Here is a 16,834-nt window from a genome sequence, read left to right as displayed (position 1 = left end):
CTGGCTCTGCACTCAGGAGTTACTCCTGGCGGTGCTCAGGGGACCATATGGGATGCTGGGAATCAACCCGGGTCGGCCGCGTGCAAGGCACATGCCCTACCCGCTGTGCTATCTCTCCAGCCCAGCAGCTTTATTTCTGAGTCTCTGGAATTTGGCTTTGATGAGATGATGTGGTGCCAGGGGCAGTTTGTGGGTGTGGCAGCCAAGCTACTGGTAAACTTGGGAGATTGGGGGAGGAGTCCCATTCCCACTCTGAGTGAACTTGGAGATTTCGGTCATAGGTCCCACATATCTGGGTTTTTCTGTAGATCCACTCATGGGTGACGCTTGTCTGAGCCTGTGGACAGTGGCTGTGAGCATGGTGGCGGTTGAGTTCTGGAAGTTTTCAGCTACTGGGGCTCTGTTGGGGAGGGGAAGGGAAACTCACCTGCCCTCCTCCATATTGCGCTGGTGAAGACAGCCTGGAGCGGGGTCTGGATGTTCTATTTTGTGACATCTTAAAAAATCTTTTGCAAAAACAAAATTGAAAAACTCTTGTATGTAAGCTGAAAATAGGAAAGGGAATAGGAGAATAAAATAGCAGGCTTGGCTTTTCCTTGAAAGAAACTTGCAGTAATTGGCACTGTGGGTTCATCCTCATATATCTATTAGACTGTTCAGGCTTCCCTAACAAAATATCCTCAACAGGGGGGCTTAAACCATAGAATGTAAATCTCACACTTCTGGAGGCTGAAAGTCAGATGTGGTGTTTTTGTGGTCAGAGGCTGGAGTACTCTCCCCAAATTGTCCCTGGCTGCCTTCTCAGTGTCCATCACTAATAAAAGCAGATGCAGAGAGGCTGGAGAGATAGTTCAGTAGGCAGGTGCTTGCCTAACCGGGGCCAACCTGGGCTGATCCCTAGCACCTTTTATAGTCCCCTGAGTCCTGTTAGGAGTGATCCCTGACCACTGCCAGGTGTGACCTCCCCCTTGCACCCCCATGTGGCTCAGTGGTAGAGCACTTACCTTTCAGTGTGAGATCTTGGTTCAATCCCCAGCATGCCAAGAAAGGAAGTCTTTTAAGAATTAGAGTTTAAGGGGTTACAGTGGTAGTACAACAGGTTGGGCCCTTGCACACTCACCCTGTTTGCTCGAGCCTGTCAGGAGCACAGAGCCAGGAGTAATTCCCAAGCAAATTGGTCGCAGTGCTATTACTGGCATTAGCATTACTTTTTGGCTATTAACGCTGGATAATAGGATTTTGTTTTTTTAAATGAGACTTTTTTTTTTTTTATCTTGGTTTGGTTTGGGGGTCACACGTTTTGGTGCTGGGGCTATTCCTGGCTCTCTGCTCAGGAGCGACCCTGGCCTGTGCTGGGGGACAGTCTGTGGGGCTGGGGAGTTAAACCCAGGTTAGCTACTTTCTTTTTTTTTTTTAATTAATTTATTTATTTATTGAATCACCATGGGAAAGGTTACAAAGCTTTCAGGTTTAGGTCTCAGTCATGCAAATATCAAGCACATTTCCCTTTACCAATACTTATTTTTTACCATGAAGAACCCCAATAAAACCCCACCCCCCACCCCTCCCAGTCCCTGTGGGGCAGATGAATTCTAGTTAACACTCTATCTGCTTTGATTAGATTCATTGTTTCAATAAAAGATTCACCACTATTATATAGAGTTTACCCCCCCCACCCCCAAATCAGACATGCTGACAAAGCATTGTGAAGTGATTTGCTTTCTATAGCTGGGTTCAAGAATTATATGTTGGTTTTGGATTTCTGCTATTTTACTTATTGACCCTGGAAGTATTTCTACTGAAAGTCAGATAGTTAAGAAATTGGTTTCTGTGCTCTGGAGTCGTGGCCGTGCTGGAGAGCCGCTAGTGGGGGGCAACTGGTGGCCTCGGTAGGGCGTGAAGGACGGACCGGAACGCCCCCCTTCCCATGAGGTTTTAGTCGCCCCCAGTCCCCCGGCTCATACCTGCTGTCCACAAGGCTCCCATGCGGCCGCCATCTTTCTTTCCAGAGAGGAGAAGGCGACTGGGGCAACACCCTTTCCCCTCCGGACAGACCTGATGGCCTGGGTTAACGCATAGTCCGTTCACTTTTCTGCTCCAAGCTGCCGGGTTCTGCATTAAGTCCTTCTGCTTCTGGGGCCATGGCCGTGCTGGAGAGCCGCTCGCGGGGGGCAACTGGTGACCTCGGTAGGGCGTGAAGGATGGACCGGAACGCCCCCCTTCCCATGAGGTTTTAGTCGCCCCCACACCCCCGGCTCATACCTGCTGTCCACAAGGCTCCCATGCGGCCGCCATCTTTCTTTCCAGAGAGGAGAAGGCGACTGGGGCAACACCTTTTCCCCTCCGGACAGACCTGATGGCCTGGGTTAACGCATAGTCCGTTCACTTTTCTGCTCCAAGCTGCCGGGTTCTGCATTAAGTCCTTGTGCTTCTGGGGCCGTGGCCGTGCTGGAGAGCCGCTCGTGGGGGGCAACTGGTGACCTCGGTAGGGCGTGAAGGACGGACCGGAACGCCCCCCTTCCCATGAGGTTTTAGTCGCCCCCACACCCCCGGCTCATACCTGCTGTCCACAAGGCTCCCATGCGGCCGCCATCTTTCTTTCCAGAGAGGAGAAGGCGACAGGTTAGCTACTTTCAAGGCAGGTGCCTTACCTGCAAAATCTCTAGCCCAGGACTTCAATTAAAACAAGTGATAGATAATCTCATCTGTCACCTTCCAGAACTCACGGCTGCTTCTCCCAGAAGGGGGCATAAAATGAGGCCCCCAAAACCATGCCACCGGACTCTGCGCCAGGTTGTTTTCACTCGGGGCACCCTAGAGGGGGGTGGGTGAGAGCCCTCCCGCCCCAAGGGACCCAGTCCTGGCAGCTGACCTCCACTACCCAACTGCCGCCATGCTCCACGCCACTCCCCACATGCTCTGGCCGAGCCTCACATATGAGTAAACATATTCCTGGACATATAAGACACCCCCTACCCATTCTCCATAATTACCACACCATATTTGATCGGGTTCAGATAGTAGGCAACAAATCATAGAGGGAAATATATATGTGCATATATACATGTTTTCAGACATATATACCAGAGCCTACATCACCCAAACTTTAACAACATGTTAGTGATATCCTATAGAATGTCTTAATGGCTCCTGCCAAAATAGAACAATCTTCACACTGTTTCCTATATGAACACTTTCTTGTAAGCTTGTTTAGCAGTTCTCCATAGTAGACAATACAAAATATATTCTTTTGTTTGTGTTTTGGGACAGGGATTGGGGCTTGGGATGGAAACATCCCGAATTTGGTGGTGGGAAGGTGTAATGGTGGTGGGATTGGTGTTTGAATATCAAATGTAATCAAATATTGTGAAGTAACTTATAAAATAAAAAAATATAAAAAAAAGGAAAAAAGTGATAGAGGGTGGCTGAGTGGCTAAAAGCGTTTGCCTTGTAAGCATGACCATGGGAGCTTTGCTATCTGGGACCCCCTGGTACCACAATCAGGTGTGAGATGAGTGCGTAGCCAGATGTGTGCAAACACTGAAATTGAAAAGATGCTGGGACACTGGATCAGGGCTGCAGTTCCCCAGTGAGCACCACAGTGGCCTCCTCGTTCCCCACTGTCAAGCACCACAAGTGAGTGACCCCTGGTTGGTATGTGTGCAAGCACTTGTGACCTCCACAGCACCACAACCAAGCCTGTGTGATCCTGGGAGTCACTACAAGGAGAGGGGAGAGGGTATTAAAAACTCTGTCACTGTCACTGTCCTCCCGTTGTTCATCGATTTGCTCAAGCGGGCCCAGTAGCATCTCCATTGTGACAGCTTGTCACTGTGTTTGGCATATCGAATGCGCCACGGGTAGCTTGCCAGGCTTTGCCGTGTGGGCGAAATACTCTCGGTAGCTTGCCGGGCTCTCCGAGAGGGGCGGAAGAATTGAACTTGGGTCGGCCATGTTGGTTGCTTGCAAAGCAAACGCCCTACCCGCTGTGCTTTCGCTCCAGCCCATTAAAAATTCTAAACAAAAGATTTTTTAAAGACAGGCTGGAGCAATAGCACAATGGGTAGAATGTTTGCTTTGCATGCAGCCAACCAGGTTTTGATGCCCAGCAATCATATGGTCCCCTGAGTACCACCAGAAGTGATCCCTGAGTGCAGAGCCAGAGTTAAAACACAGCATGGTGTGGCCATAAAAAAAATTTTTTTTTCAAAACAGCATGAACAAAAAAGGATTTACCATCTAACGTGTGAAAGAAGAGATCGTGTTAATTCAGGATTGAGATGCCAGAAAGATAGTACAGGGAATAAGGCGCTTACCTTGCCCAGGCTGACCTGGGGTTTAATCCCTGCCACTGCATGTCACCCCAAGTACCACCAGGAGTGATCGCCGAGCACCCCCAGGTGTGACCTCCAAACAAATTCAGGGTTGACTGGTTTCCAAGAACTGAGGAAATTTTATTTTATTTTTTTCTATTTTCCATTGAATGTTGAGGGGAGCGTCCTCCTGGTGATACTCAAGCAACCAGGATGGCAATATACTGCTAGGACCCTAGGCCATGCTATTTTGGTCCTGCGGTGCTGGGATCACCAAGGCTGCACCTGATGATGCTCAGGGGACCATCTGAGGCCAGGGATAGAGCTGGGTTCAGCCACATGCTAACCGCTGTATTATCTCCTGGCCCCATGTTTTTTATTGTCATTTTGTTTACAAAATGGCCTGCAAAACATGTCCACTGGCCCTTTGTATTATTTCCCTGGCCCCCAAATAATCATTTTTGAGTTTCTGTTTTTCCTTTTGTTGTGATGACAAGTTACTAAAATTTGTAACAACACAGTTATCCTACTCTGTTTATTTGGGGATCGCATCTGGGTGTGCTCTTGGCTTATCCCTGGCTCTGAGCTCAAAGATCACTCCTGGTGGGGTTTAGGTGATCGCATGTGATTCCAGAGTTCAAACCCCAGTCGGCCATGTGCAAGGTGCTTTTACCCTTGTGCTATCTTTCTGACTCCATTACCTCACTATTTTTCATATGCTATCTCTCTGACCCCATAATCTAACATTGACCTCACTGGGCTAAAATCAAGGTACTAACATAGCTGCCTTTAAAAGTTTTTTTTAATGAAGGTAAAAAAAAAATATATATATATATATATATATATATATATATTTTTAATCAGGGGCATGCCCAGCGGTGCCCAGGGTTTACTCCTAGTTCTGATCTCAGGGATCACTCCTGGGGAGATGGAGACTGTATGGGATGAGCAGGATTGAACCTGGGCTGGCAGAGTACAAGTCATCTAAGACTTTGTTTTTTAAGTTTTAAAATCTATTTATTTTTAATTTTTTGATTTTTTTAGTTGAATCACTGTGAAACAGACCATTACAAAATTCTTCATGATTGCATTTCAGTCATACAATGTTCCAACACCCATCCCTCCACCAGTGCAATTTCCCAATGTCCAATGTCCCCAGTTTCTCTCCCACCCCTTCAAGCAATTTCCCCATCCCAGCCTGCCTTTATGGCAGGCACTTCTCTATCTCTCTTTTTCTTTCTCCCTCTCATTTTAGATATTATGGTTTGCAATAACTCACAGCTGCTCCTCCCAAACAGAAGTATAAAACGAGACCCCCATGGCCATGCCACTGGACTCCGTGCCAGGTTGTTTTCACTTGGGGTGCCCCAGAGTGCGGCGGGTGAGAGCCCTCCTCACCCTAAAGGACCCAGCCCCGGCCGCCAACCTCCACTACCCAACTACCACCACACTCCAGGCTACTTTCCGAACCATGCAGCCACGCGAGACACATTATAGGACACTTTCTACCCATTTTCCATAATTGCCACACCATATTTAATGGTGTTTAGACAGTAAGCAACAAATCATAAAGAGAAATATATAAATATATGCCTCTCGGAGAGCTCGGCAAGCTACCGAGAGTATCCTCTCCACACGGGCAGAGCCTGGCAAGCTCCCCGTGGCATATTCGATATGCCAAAACCAGTCACGACAACAGGTCTCATTCCCCTGACTCTGAAAGAGCGTACAATCGTTGAGAAAAGACGAGTAGGGAGGGGCTGCTAAAATCTCAGGGCTGGGAGGAATGAAGAAGTTACTGGCACCTGCTCGAGTGAATCAGCGAACAACGGGATGACAGTGACAGTGATACAGTGATGGTTTGCAATACAGATGCTGAAAGGTTATCATGTGTATCCCTTTACTTGCTTTCAACATTTAGTTCTTGTTCAGAGTGATCATTTCTAACTAGTATTGTCCTCTATTTTAACTACCCTCCACCTCACACACCATTGACTGATCATTGATTAGTCTTTCTGGCCTGTTTTCCCTGGCATTGGATATTCGTGTCATACTGTTTTTTTTCATATACATATTTGGACAAACTTGCAGGCTATCAAATGTAGCCTGCCCACAGGGCAGAGTCTGGCAAACTCCCTGTGGCGTACCCAATATGCCAAATACCAGTAACAATGATGGGTCTCATTCTCCTAAAGAGCCTTGAATATAATCTCAGGGCTAGGATGAAAGAGACGTTACTGGGGCCTGCTCGAGGCAATCGACGAATAACAGGATGATGAATGAATGAATGAACATATATCACAAATAAATAGTCATTCTATAGCTATCGCCCATTTATAGGCAAATTTCATGACCTCATTTTCCCTAACGCTGTATCGTATTCCATTGTGTAGACGTACCATAGTTTCTTTTTCCGTACATATGTTCTTGGGCATTCCTGTTGTTTCCAACTTCTGGCTATTGTGAAGAGCGCTGCAATGAGCATAGAAGTGCAGATGGTGTTTTCTGCTGTGTCTTTGGATAGCTGCCTTTCTTCCCGAGGGATGTTCAAGGGGAGAGGCTTCACCTGCCTTTTCCGCTTCCGTTGGCTGCATTCTGGAGCCTGTTCTGTCTTCAAAGCTGCTTATGTGTATCTCTCTGACCCTTCTCTCTCATATGTCTTCTGACCTATGTCCTCACCCCCCAACCTCCCTGCCTGGGAAAGGGGCTCTGCTTTTAAGGGCTTATATAATTAAGGGCTGGAGCGATAGCACAGCGGTAGGGCGTTCGCCTTACTAAGCGGCCAACATGGCTGACCCGAGTTCGATTCCTCCGCCCCTCTCGGAGAGCCCTGCAAGCTACCGAGAGTATTCGATATGCCAGACACAGTAACAACAAAGTCTCCAATGGAGACGTTACTGGGCCCGCTCGAGCAAATCGACGATCAACGGGAGGGCCTTTACCTTTTACCTTATATAATTGTATCTGATTCACCTGTTTCTTGCTTTTTTTCTTTTGTGTTTTGGGGACTACTCCGGGCTGTGCCCAAGGCTTATTACTGGTTCTGCCTCAGGGTGACTCTGTATTGGACCCTCCTAGATAAACCAGGAAAATACTCCCATTTTTGGTACTTAATTCCACAGCTCTTTGTTTTTCTGTGCTAAGTAGTATTCACAGGTACAGGGACTGGGAGTGCACATATTTTGGTGGGTCATTTTTTTTAATAGGGGGCACACGTAGAAGTGCTCAGGTTTATGCCTGACTCTGCTCAGAGATTTTTTTTTTTTGCTATTTGGGTCACATCTGGCAATGCACAGGGGTTACTCCTGGCTCTGCACTCAGGAATTACTCCTGGCGGTGCTCAAGGGACCATATGGGATGCTGGGAATTGAACCCGGGTGGGCTGCGTGCAAGGCCCTACCCACTGTGCTATCGCTCCAGCCCCTCAGGGATCATTTCTGACAGAACTTGAGGGACTCTATGGGATGTTTAGGATCAAACCTTAGTCAGCTTTGTACAAGGCAAGCGCTTTATCAGTTGTACAATCTCTCTGTCTCCTACATTTCTTTTAATAGATACTAATTTCCCTCCCCTACTTTAAGCTCTTTCTCTCCTCTTTCTAGAAAGAAAAAGAGAAAGAAGGAAGCAAGAAAGCTAGCTTTTATGTGGTTGCCAATGTATTTAAAAGATGCTTAAGCAGAGCATCTAATATATTTCTATAATTCCCATGAAAGGAGAACAGAGCCATATTTTTAGGGTGGAACTCAGAAAAACAAGCTCACATGAAAATGGCTACCAAGTCTGAAAGCGGAGTTGAACTCCCATCTGCATGACTAGCAAATTCTTTACTTTCTAGGCAGATACCTGGGAAACGAAAGCGTAATTATGAAGCATCCCTAGCAGGATGAGGGAAATTTGGGGACCACTTGATTCCTTCAGCACCAGCAGGAGCAACCCGTGAGCACCAAACCAGTCCCCCCTGCCAAAGAAAAAATGGAGGGATATAGATAAATGCCTTGCCTAGAAATTTAGTGAAGATACAGGGATAAAGCCATGACTGTGTGACATGTAAGCTATTGTCAAGATTGCATTTCTAGGGACAAGCTACCTGTGATGTATTGACATATTCAATATGCCAAACACAGTAACAACAAGTCTCACGATGGAGACGTTACTGGGCCCGCTCAAGCAAATCGATGAATAACGGGAGGACCGTGACCGTGACCACCACACACTGCCCTCCAAGCACTGCTGTTTTATTATATTTAATTAATTAATTTGGGTATTTGGGGTCATACCCAGTGGTGCTCAGTGCTGCTAGGGATTAAACCTGGGCCTCTTGCATGTAAATCTTGCACCCCAAGTGTGTTGAACTGGCTCGCTCGTCTCTGTAATCGTAAATGCAACTGCTTATTTCTTCTCTTCTAGTCTGATTCGGTAGCTTTTGTATTTGAGATAGAACATAAATAGCATTTTGCCTTATGTTATCTGGATAAATGGAATTCTAAAGTTATAGAAATAACAAATTTTAAATATGTTATAGTAGTGATGAGTTTCAAGGTTATAGTAGGTTGATGAGTTTCAATCTACCTTTTTGGGGGAGATTCATATGCACAAGGTAATTTTATTATTCATTACATTGAAAGCTTTTCAAATAGCCTTGAAATTTGTCTTTTTTAAAAGTGAGTGGGCCACACTTGCTGTGCAGAGGATTTGCACTCAGACCTAGGCTATGTGTGGGGAACCTTATGGGTACTAGAGATTAAATTTTAGTCTCCCATATTCAAGGCAAATGCCCTACTCACTGTACTAATTTTTCAGTCCCTGCTTTGAAATTCTTTTTTTTTCTCTGCGATGGTGGTGGTGGGGGTGGTGCTCAGGGCTTTTTCCTGGCTCTGCTCTCAGCAGTGTTGGGTGGACCCTGTGTGCTGGCTTCCAGTCTTTTGAACTGTCTCTCCAATCTGGATTTTGTTTTTGGAAATCATCCAGACTCATTTTTGTGAACTTTTCTGCTTTACCTCCTTTATTACAGCAAGTTCTACTAAATGATCTCAAGCTTATACTGGAAATTTACTTTATCCTAAAACACCCACCACTAATTGTAGCACTGTAGCACTGTCCTTCCTTTGTTCATCAATTTGCTCGAGCGGGCACTAGTAACATCTCCATTGTGAGACTTGTTACTGTTTTTGGCATGTTGAATACGACATGGGGAGCTTGCCAGGCTCTGCTGTGCGGGCGGGATACCCTCAGTAGCTTGCTGAACTCTCTGAGAGGGTCGGAGGAATTGAACCGGGTTGGCCATGTGCAAGGCAAACGCCCTACCTGCTGTGCCATCGGTCCAGCCCTGGAGATAGCACCAATAATTATGATACTTAATGTACTTTGTGTATACGTATTATCAATATTTCCTAACACTAATTTTGTTTCTCCTAGTATTGAAGTTTAATCTAAGGGGTTTTGCTTGTTTGGTCACACCCAGAGGTGCTCAGGGACTACTGTAACACTGCCCAGGGGCCACTCCCAGCCGTACTTGGGGACCAAGGATTGAACCCAGAACTCCTGCATCCAAAGCATGTGCTCAACCCAAAGGGCTAGCTCTCCAGCTCTTTAAAGTATTTAAATGACATCATAAAATATATATAAATAAAATATAAGCATATATATTTTTAAGAAATATGGTTTTCGGGGTCTAGAGCGATAGCACAGTGGGTAGGGCATTTGCCTTGCATGCGGCCAACCCAGGTTCGATTCCCAGCATCCCATATGGTCCCCCAAGCACCACCAGGAGTAATTACTGAGTGCATGAGCCAGGAGTAACCCCTGTGCAACACCAGGTATGATCCCCCCAAAATAGCAAAAAAAAAAAAAGAAATGGGGTTCTCTTCTCTCCTGGAGTTCTGTACTGAAGACCTGGAACCATTTCTAGCAATATTCAGCCCAGCAGAGCAGGACTAATGGTTTGGGCTCAGAAATGGAGGTATGTGGTACTGTTCTGGCCATCAGGACAGCATACGGCAGCACTGGGAGATCATCAGATGCTAACGATCAAATTCAGGACCTTCAGCATGCAAGGCAAGCCCTTTACCCTTTTGAGTGATCTTCCTAGGCCCTAAAACATTCATTTAAAATTTTTTCTGTTTAGGTTTTGTTTATTTCTCAGTGACAGGAACCAGGGCTTCACACATGTCAAGCAAATATTCTGTCCCTGAGCTACATCCCCATCAACTTTCTTAAAAATAATTTTGGAGAGCTAGAGAGATAGGACAGTATGTGAAGTGCTTGCCCTGCATGTGACTGATCTGGGTTCTATCTCTGGCACCTCATACAATCCCCTGATCCTTGTCATTAAAATTCTTGAGCACAGAGACAGGACTAAGCCCTGAGCATGTGAAGTAGGACCCCAAAATGAAACCCCCAAAGTAAAAATAGGCCTGGAGAGATAGTACAGTGGGTAAGGCTCTTGCCTTGCATGTAACCAACCCAGGTTCATTCCCTGACATTCCATATGATCCCCCAAGTGGGAGTCCTGCCAGAAGTGAGTCCTGAATGTAGAGCCAGGAATAACCCCAGAATAGTGCCGTGTGTGGCCCCAGAACAAAACAAAATAATAATTAAATAAGAAGAATAGTTTTTATTTTTTAGTATGATATCTAGTATAAGATAATGTTTTTAGTGTAATATATAGAAATACATCTCTTTTATTTTGGACTTTGGGCCATACCCTGCAGTGCTCAGGATCAAACCTAGACCTTTTGCTTATGTTAAAGTGCGAAAGTATTTTTTTTTTTTAACTGGTGTGATACTACACTGGGAATGGCACTTGCCTTGCACTGACCCCACCTGGGTTCGATCTCTGGCAACTCATATGGTCCCTCAAACCCTGCCAAGAGTGACCCTTGAGGGGCTGGAGCAACAGCACAGCGGGTAGGGCGTTTGTCTAGCATGTGGCTGACCCAGGTTTGATCCCTAGTATCCCCCAGGATTCCCAGGAGTAATTCCTGAGTGCAGAGCCAGGAGTAATCCTGTACATTTCCGGGTGCGGAGCGATAGCACAGCGGGTAGGGCGTTTGCCTTGCATGCGGCAGACATGGCCAACCCGAGTTCAATACCTCCGCCCCTCTCGGGGAGCCTGGCAAGCTACCGAGAGTATCTCGCCTGCTCGGCAACTCGAGCAAATCGATGAACAACAGTAGGACAGTGACAGTGACCCAAAAAGAAAAAAAAAAAAAAAAAAAAAAAAAAGACTGACCCTTGAGTGCAGAGCAAGGAGTAAGTCCTGAGCACACTGGGTATGACATAAAACAAAAGCCAAAAACAAACTAAAGAATATATTGGGGAATTGGGGGAGAGGGCGGAGTGATAGTACGGGTGGGTTCAATCCCAGATAACCCATCAGAAGTGATCTCTGAGCACAGAGCCAGGACTAAACCCTGAATACCACAGGATATTGTACCTATTCATCTCCCAAAAAGAATTATTTTTCTTTACTATGTTTAACCACAATCAAATAATTTAGATTATTATTTAGGTCACTAAATAAGCCCTTGGTAATCCCAGGTATTCTAACTATAGAATCATTAAACTCGTTTGAAGGAGAAGCAGTAATGACACTTTTCCAAGAGCGAGTGTATTATGTACAGCTGACTTCTTAATTACACAGATCTTCGGTGTAGGCATTTATATGCATGAGTTCTAACTAGAGTGGAACTTTTAAAATGAGTTTCCTTATCCCCGCTGAACTTGCCTTAGAGAGCTAGAGGCAAGATTTCTGAACTTAAGTTTGGATTCAGATTCCTTCCTGTATATGGAGAAAATCAAAAGTTCGTGTTCTCTTTTTAAGAAGGGAAACTTAAGAATCACATTAAACGAGACCCACCTTAGCCCATAGGCATTTAAGTCTTTAGGTCCCGTGAATCATACTGTCAAGTTGGAACCTGTATTTTCAAAGGATGCCTAACCTAGTTCCTGATCCAGAAAAGGCACTCAATAAATATCTGGTGAGTGATTAAAACAGTACCTGGGCTCTGAGGACACTCCTTCATCTAAGAAAGCCTTGTCTTTCACAACAATTCACCGCTAAGCAGCATGGAGAGTGAAACACAAGAAGATCTAATCTTAACCCGTGCGGCTCAGTATAGAAGGAAAGGTGATATCTCGGCTAACAGCTATGAAGGCTGCAGTGTAAAACTGGACGTGACATTAGGAAGAAAATATTCAGTCAATGTATTTATCAATGTACAAGATGTACTAGGTGTCTCATATGTCTTGTGTTTCAGTATCTGCTTCATTTCTTCCTCTCATTTCCTGTTTCTGGAAATGTAATGTCTTTATATTTCCTTCTAAAAATTCTGATGACTACTGAAGATTTAGATGCAAATAACACTATGCCATAAGCTATGGGGGAATGTTAACCTGGATAAGCCTCTTATTTCCCCCACCTTGTCGTAGTAAGGTCCTTTTTCTTCAAGTTAAAATTTCCATTGCTCCACAGCAAGAAAGAGTGAGAAAAACACGTTTCAAGATTGGGAATGTGGGCTGAAGTGATAGCACAGCGGGTAGGGCATTTGCCTTGCATGCAGGCCGACCTGGGTTTGATTCCTATGGGGTCCCCTGAGCACCGCCAGGAGTGATTTCTGAGTGCAGAGCCAGGAGTAACTCCTGTGCATTTCCAGGTGTGACCGAAAAAGAAAAAAAAAATTGGGAATGTGCAAAAAGGAGAGAGAGAGAGAGAGAGAGAAAGCACCATAGAGGCAGGCAGGGGTAGGGGGTGGAGGATGATGGGAGGGAACCTGGGGACACACTGGTCCTGGGAAATGTACACTGGTGGAGGAATGGGTGTTGGGAAACTGTATGACTGAAATCCAATCATGAACAGCTTTGTAAGGTCCATTTTACAGTGATTCAATTAAAAAGTTAAAGGTAAAAAAGGATTGATTTAGAGAGAAAAAGCTGTAATATAACTGAAATTTCAAAGAGAAAAAGAAAAGATTGGGGATTTGGCTCAAAGTACATGCCTTTAATTCAGTGAGACTGAGTTAAATTCCCAGCACAACATGGTCCCTTCACACTGCCAGTATTGACCTCCAGTTTTTTTATTTTTGGTGGGAGGGGGTCACACCTGGTTGTGCTCAGAGCTGACTCCTGGCTCTGTGCTCGGAGACCACTCTTGGCAGGCTAGGGAGACCCTATGTGGTGCCAGGGATCAAATCCAATGGGCTGCGTACAAGGCAAGCACCTTAACCCTTGTGCTAGCTCTCAGCTTCAATCCCATACATTTAATTTTTTTTTTTTTTTTGCTTTTTGGGTCACACCCAGCAATGCTCAGGGGTTACTCCTGGCTCATGCGCTCAGGAATTACACCTGGCAGTGCTCGGGGGACCATATGGGATGCTGGGAATCGAACCCAGGTCGGATGCGTGCAAGGCAAACTCCCTACCCATTGTGCTATTGCTCCAGCTTCCAATCCCATACATTTAAAAAAAAATGATGGGTGAGCTGGAGAGATAACACAGGACTTAAGGAGATTGCTTTGCATGAAATGGACCAGGTTTGATCCCTGGCACCACATAGGGTCTCCCTAGCCTGATCCATGAGCACAAAGACAGGAGTCAGTCCTGAGCACAGCCAGGTATGCTCCCCCAATATAAACACATAGAATAAAATAATAAGGGGACTGAGGCTGTATCTTAGTAGTAGAGCACTTATATGTATGAAGTTCTGGATTTGATTCCAAGCTCTGCACCCCCCCCAAAAAAAATCCCCCAAAAACCAAACAGAATTTTGTTTCAATTACAAATTAAATCTTTGAATTTGAACAAGTTTTTCCTTTAAAATAGGAATAATTACAAGACTTTTTTTTTTTTGGCGGGGAGGGGCGTGGGAGAGGCACACCCAGGAGTCTCTTTGGCCCTTCAAGTGGCAATAATTAAGAGGCATTTAAATAGGTTTGTGAGACTTAAAGAGGAACAGAGGGTAAGTGCTTTCATTTGAGGTTTTAATGAGTGCTGAAACAAATCCAGGAGCAGAAGGTCAGAATCTCCCTTAAAGCACTCTGTGGTGAGTGAATGATCAAATGTTTGACAGATCATCTCTGAGGATGGGTCACTTTGAAAAAACCAATTGAAGATTGAACTATTCCAATAGCGCTGATCCTCGAAACTGCTGTTGTGTGAGTAATCAGGATTGAGAAGCAGGTTTTCATGTGAACTCTCCTGGGAAAATAGTTGAAATGTACAGTCTGTGTCATGTCTGTCCATTTTCTTCAACATTTCTTTTTTTCTTGGGGAATTGGTGTGAGGAGAACACCCAGAGATGCTCAGGGCTTACTCCTGTTCTGTGCTCAGGATTCACTCTGGGGAACCCTATCAGATGCCGAGGGTCAAACCTGGGTCTGCTTTGTGCTATTCTATTGGTCCAGTTCCTTTCATCAACAATTTCTTATTTTAAGAACACTCATCTTGTGGTCTTAAAATAGAAAACTCTAGATCGTGTTTATATTTTTCTATTTGACAATTCCTTATCATTTACCAAGCTCTTAATTTTTTTTTTGATGGAAATCTCTTACCTGCAGGGAGAGGCTGGTAGAGGCTTTACAGCTGAGCCACCTCCCAGGCCCTCTAAATTTCTGTTTTTGTTCCATACTCTGGATGCTCAGGGGTAACTCTTGGCAGGCTCAGGGGACCGTATGGGGTGCTGGGGATGGAACCCAAGTAGGCCGAGTGCAAGGCACATGCCCTATATGCTGTATTATTGCTGTACTATCATTTCGGTCCCTTGCCCTCTAAATTCGTTTTTTTTTTACTTTCATATTTTCATTTTTAAGATTAAAGAAATTTTTATTTTTACAGTTAATACTTTCAGTGGTTATTTATTACATTCAATATTCCAACACCAATCCCACCACCATTATTTTGAATTTTCCCACCACCACCCAGGCCTGCCCCAGAGACAGATCCTAAATAATTTATATTATATTGCTTGTTACGAATAATCCACTAAAGATGATCCAAAAAAGTTTCCTTAGAGAAAACTGTGAAGATTGTTGTATCTCATCCTGCAGACATTAAGGTCTTTTTTTTGGGGGGTGGGTGGGTCATACCCTGCCATGCACAGGAGTTGTTACGCCTGGCCCATGCACTCAGAAATTATTCCTGGCGGTGCTGGGGGGACCGTATGGGATGCTGGGAATTGAACCCCGGTCGGCCGCGTGCAAGGCAAACACCCTACCCACTGTGCTATGACTCTAGCCCTGACATTAAACTCTTGTATAAAATGTTACTGACATGTTGTTATAGCTTTATAGGGCCTTGTGTTCTAGTATTTTTTTTTATCAATATTAGTTGTCTTCTACTTTACAACCCATCAAATGTGGCGTGCTGAATGAGATGTCCTGTGTCTGTGCAGTGCTCCAGGAATTCTAAAATTTTAAATAGGGTGATAGAGCTGAAGTTGAATTTATTTTTTTCTTTTTGGGTCACACCCGACGATGCACAGGGCTCTGCACCCAGGAATTACTCCTGGCGGTGCTCTGGGGCCCATATGGGATGCTGGGAATTAACCAGGGTTGGCTGCACGCGAGGCAAACGCCCTACCCGCTGTGCTATCACTTTAGCCCCTAAAGTTGAATTTTTAACTGGTTGGTGACTTTGTTGGGCTCTTAAGGCATCTCTGCAGCTTGTGACTCTCTTCCTAGATTTAATTCTGAGTCTCTGGAATCATGGCCGTTAATGAGTTTACATTGCACCAGAGGCAATTTTGTGAGTGTGACTACCAGGTTTCAGGAAGAACAGAGAGAATGGAGGAAGGTTGCTCATTCCCTACTCCATGAGAGCCTGGAGATTTCAGTCACAAATCCCTCAGACTTGGGTTTTTCAGCAGATTCATTCTCACCCTCTAAATTCTCGATGAAGACTTTTTTTCCAGTTGTTAATCTGGATTAGGCAATTTGAAGCTTTGCAGTTCAGTTTTGTTTTTTTTCCTGGGGGCGGTGGTGGTGTTTCAGGTTGGGGGCAAGGGGCTAGGAGGATCCATTCCTGAACCATGCTTAGGGTCCAGGATCACTTCTGATGATATTTCACCAACCAGGCCCCATTCAATACTAGTGCCTCTGTTAGATGCCTCTGCTGCCCTGGTGTACAACCCAGCTTTTTTTTTTTTTTTGCTTTTTGCTTTTTGGGTCACACCCCACGATGCACAGGGGTTACTCCTGGCTCATGCACTCAGGAATTACTCCTGGCAGTGCTTGTGGTGTGTGTGTGGGGGGTACCACATGAGATGCTGGGAATTGAACCCGGGTCAGCTGCGTGCAAGGCAAACGCCTGACCCGCTGTGCTATTCTTCCAGCCCTGCAACAAAGCTTTTGTGCTTAAATTATCTTACCTGAATATGCATATATGTATATTTTCTTAGAACCTTTCCCTCAACCTATGATTTCTTTTCCTTTTTCGGTCATACCAGTATCTTAGCTAGAGGTGCTGTGGGTGTAACCAGGGCCCACTGCATGCAAAGCCTGGGTTTCTGCAAGTGAAGCTCGTTCTTTT

This window comes from Sorex fumeus, unplaced genomic scaffold (genome assembly GCF_029834395.1).
Source record: "Sorex fumeus unplaced genomic scaffold, SorFum_2.1 ptg000131l, whole genome shotgun sequence".
Classification (NCBI taxonomy): domain Eukaryota; kingdom Metazoa; phylum Chordata; class Mammalia; order Eulipotyphla; family Soricidae; genus Sorex; species Sorex fumeus.
The sequence above is the reverse complement of the archived record's forward strand: the minus strand, read 5'-3'. Positions refer to the sequence as shown.